Source organism: Callithrix jacchus, chromosome 2 (assembly GCF_049354715.1).
Source record: "Callithrix jacchus isolate 240 chromosome 2, calJac240_pri, whole genome shotgun sequence".
In the NCBI taxonomy this organism is placed as follows: domain Eukaryota; kingdom Metazoa; phylum Chordata; class Mammalia; order Primates; family Cebidae; genus Callithrix; species Callithrix jacchus.
In genome coordinates this window covers 73,630,244-73,634,480 of record NC_133503.1, presented here as the reverse complement: position 1 = coordinate 73,634,480, position 4,237 = coordinate 73,630,244, and the positions used below count along the sequence as shown (strand labels likewise).

Below are 4,237 nucleotides of genomic sequence, written 5' to 3'. Positions count from 1 at the left end.
TTATTTTGTCCTTTTCTTTCTATGAATTATGCATAATTATTACAATAAAGGGCAAATATACATTAATGAGTATCAGTTTTAAGTCAGTTGTTGAAGATAAATCTGAAATTTTTATTGCATTTTAAAAGTTCAATGAAAAATTTTAGGTATTTTAATAAAATTAAAACTTGCCAGCCAGGCACGGTGGCTCATGCCTATAATCCCAGCACTTTGGGAGGTGAGGTGGGCGGATTGCCTGAGCTCAGGAGTCCGAGACCAGTCTGGGCAACACGGTGAACTAAACGGTAACTCCGTCTCTACTAAAATACAAAAGATTAGCCTGTCGTGGCGGCGTGCGCCTGTAGTCCCAGCTAGTCGGTAGGCTGAGACAGGAGAATCGCTTGAACCCGGGAGGCTGAGGGTACGGTGAGACGAGATTGCGCCACTGCACTCCAGCCTAGCCCACAGAGCAAGACTCCGTTTCCAAAAATAAGATAAAATAAAATAAAATAAAATAAAAATAAAAATCGCCAATCCTAGCATCCAAGGTATGTACAGAGTTGGACCGAAGCCTAACGCTGGTCATATAGAGATTTGCATATATGCAAATTTAAAAGTAGTAGCGATTGCCTAATATTGTAAAATGTTTTTCCGCCGCCGACGCCTAATTTCCAAATGCCTGGAGAGCTTGGAAGGGAGGTGCAGTCCTGTTGAACAGGGATCCTTGCTGCTTCTGTGACCCCGAAGCCCCTCTCCATCCAGAGCAGGGCGGGAGCCCTTCTGGTGTGAATCTGGTTCTGTGGTCAAGGTCACCACGGGCCTCCAGATGGCCCAATCCATGGACACCTTCTCTTACGAGACCGTGTGCCGAACTGGACGCTGTCAACCTCCTTCCTTGCACTGTGGGCGCCCTCGGCCAATAGAAGCTTCTCTGCAAGCTGTTCTCCCATCCTGACTCCGCCTCCGAGAGCCCCAGGCGGACCTTGGAGTGTCACGCCGGCTCGCAGTAGGACCCACTCCTTAGCTCTGTCTCTGGTTCCAGCAAGAACTGTTCTCCCAAGCTTCATATCCACGCGTGTCTTCGGCAGTTTTTCTAGATGTCTCGCAGCATCTCATGGCTAATCTGTTCAAGACCTAAGTCACTGTTTTTTTCTCCCCTCCCCTCTCGCATCCTCAGTCTGTGATCTCGGTTGTGGAACCACCCCATCTATCTCCGCAGCAAACCGTGCATCCGCTCCTTCAGCTGCGTCTTCCTGTGGCTGCCGCCTCACCCGCGCTGGCTGCCTCCTGTGTGGACCAGGCCTATGTCCTTCCAGCCCCTGTCCCGGACAGTCTTACTCCCCCTCATATTACCTGTTTGCATCATCCCTGAAGGAACCTCCTGGAATATAAATCAGAGTGGGTGCCTCAATCTCCTCAAGCCCCATCACCACAGGCCTTAGTGGGGGAGACCAAAGATCCCACAAGGTTCCATGTGTTTATCATGCTTCTCTACCTGTTGAACGCTTGCCGCCTTTGTGCCCAGAGCAACGTGGGTCACTTGCCTGACAGGGCATCTCAAACCTGGCCTAGCCAGAGGAGAGATAGGTGGAAGGGTGAAGAGGAGAGAAAGCAGGAATTGGAGCAAAAAGCTCTAGCCGGACGTTCCCTTGGCTTGCTGGGGGATAAAGAAGAGAAGCTTGTCCACTTCATCTCCACTTTAATTAAAAAGCTAGAATCCTTTAAGAACGTTTTCCAGTCCCAGTGAAGGTGGTAAGAAATAACCCTGAAACCACAGTCTGAAAAAGAATCCGAAAGCATTTGTGCAAGATGAAATATCAAACTTCAAACTCTTTGAACACCAGCTTGTTAAGACCCTCCCTGATGTTCCAAGACCACAGCCCCAGCAACTTAAGTGCTAGGATTGTACTAGTGACTCTACCTATTTACAAATTCTGACCAGCTTCTGCCCAGACCACCCTCACAGACTACTTAACGCTCCTAAATCCCCCCTTTGACACACGTCTGAGACAGAAGACGATGCTACCTTTTGCTCAGCGAGTTTAAGCCAGCTTTCTTTCTTTCTTTTTTTTTTTTTTTTGAGACGGAGTTTCACTCTTGTTACCCAGGCTGGAGTGCAATGGCGCGATCTCGACTCACCGCCAACCTCCACCTCCTGGGTTCAGGCAATTCTCCTGCCTCAGCCTCCTGAGTAGCTGGGATTACAGGCATGCGCCACCGTGCCCAGCTAATTTTTTGTATTTTTGGTAGAGACGGGGTTTCACCATGTTCACCAGGATGGTCTCGATCTCTTGACCTCATGATCCACCCGCCTTGGCCTCCTAAAGTGCTGGGATTACAGGTGTGAGCCACCGCGCCCGGCCTAAGCTAGCTTCCTATGATCAACAGACTTCTCTTGTGGTGTGGTGTGCATGCAGAAGAGACTTCAACAGCTTAAAAATACAAAACGGGCCACATTTGCAGGACTATGGAATGGTCAACACAGTTTTTCTTTGCATAGATTCAAGTCTCATTATGTTGCCCATGAGTTCAAGGCCACACTGGGCTCAAGCGATCCTCTCGTCTTGGCTTACCAAGGTATTGGGATCACAGGCATGAGCCACTGCCCATGGCACGTTTTTACCTTTCTTTATGTATGGGGAAAACGTGGAGGCTGGTATGTGTGGGGCAATATCTCACAAAAATAGACTCTTAAAATCAAGAGCATAAAAGAGAATATACTGAAGACAAGTGTCTCAAATTACACAAAGCACCTTTCGTGATAGGGAGTCAAAAGCAGGTCACAGTGAGGCAAACGCCGAATCCTAACCGCTAAATCTCCTAATAAAGTGGCAGTGAATCAGATAGGTTTTGACACTCACCAATGCCGGAGGTCGTCCTGTGGTCTCACCCTAGTTTCCCTAAACCACATCAAGTCTCCGGCACAGGGCAGAGAAAAGAGAAAATCTTTTCTCTGGGTCTGGTAAAGGGAAAGTGCCTAATATGTGCTGCCCATGGGTTAGTGGACTACAGCAAAACATCATGCATGCATCATAGGTCAAGGTGCCAGCCTGCAATAATTGGTTCGCAGGTACCCACCTCTCATCGAGAGTTAGCAAGGGTGCAAAGGCGGTGAAAATTCTTCTCAAGGCCTTCAGCACACCGGGTAAGCCTAAGCTCTAGCACCCACCGTTGATGAATCTACTGCCCACTAGATCTCCGTCCATTGCTGCATTTATGTAACACAGCTTGCCCTAATCTTTCCAGAACACACTCCACCCAATGTGGGGCTCAGACCCACGACCCTGAGATTAACAGTCTCATGCTCTATTGACTTAGCTAGCCAGGCAGGTGTGTTGATGTTCTTCCATTTTCTCGGAAGACTGATGCTACCTTCAGTATTTGTATGTTTCCACTATACAAATACTAAGAAGCCCCCCGAGCCTGGCTCTGTTCTAGGTACCAGAGACAAGGATCTGAAATCTACTGATTCCTTTACATGTGGTAGCTGCATGGGCTTCAGAAAGGAAAAGCAAGAGATTAGGTGAAGTGCAAGACCTGAATATAGATTGTGAGCATTTATTAAGGGCCCGCTATGAGTAAGCCTTTCCCTCAGTTTCGCTTCAGTCCCTTTTCCTCCGAAAAGCCGGAACACACACATATCTTTCCTTCCAGGTGAGGCCAAACGGGAGAGGAGTCCTCTTGACCAGACCAAAAGGTAGCTGTTTCCGCCCGGTTTCGCACCAGGGACCTTTCACATGTGAGGCGAACGTGATAACCACTACACTACAGAAACCACCTTAGCTGTTAGCGTACGGCATTGTCCTGAAGATAGACGTGACTGCGAAGGCCGGGAGAGGGAGAGGACCGCGCCCTTGTAGGACAGGACCAGGGACCCGTGCCGCGGCCAGCTGAGCGGTGGTGTCCCAGTTCTGGGGCCGTACTTTTCTACTGCAGCAGAGTACGCAGCTCCTGGCATGGCCTAGCATAGTTCACCCACGAGGGTTTGTGGTTTTGGTACGTTTGATCTGACATCCTCAGAGGCCGGACCACCCCCGTAGGAAGCACGACACCCATCTGGAGTTTTCCCGCGAGCCGCCTTGAGAGCCGAGTAAGTTCTGCAGGCCCAGCCCTGGCGTCACACCGTGTCCGACACTCACTGGAGATTCTGTACATAAATCATGGCCAATATTTATTTATTTATTTATTTATTTATATACTACTGACATCAACAGTCGCTATAAAAATAAAACTTAGGCCAGGCGCGGTGGCTCACTCC

At 49.0% G+C, this 4,237-nt stretch overlaps 1 non-coding gene across 1 annotated transcript; it reads right to left on the bottom strand.

Annotated features, from left to right (window-relative positions):
- Positions 1–3,681: 3,681 nt before the first annotated feature.
- Positions 3,682–3,754, bottom strand: TRNAV-CAC (transfer RNA valine (anticodon CAC)). Its single transcript has one exon. It is a non-coding gene; the product is annotated as a tRNA-Val (tRNA).
- Between the last annotated feature and the right edge of the window lie 483 nt (positions 3,755–4,237).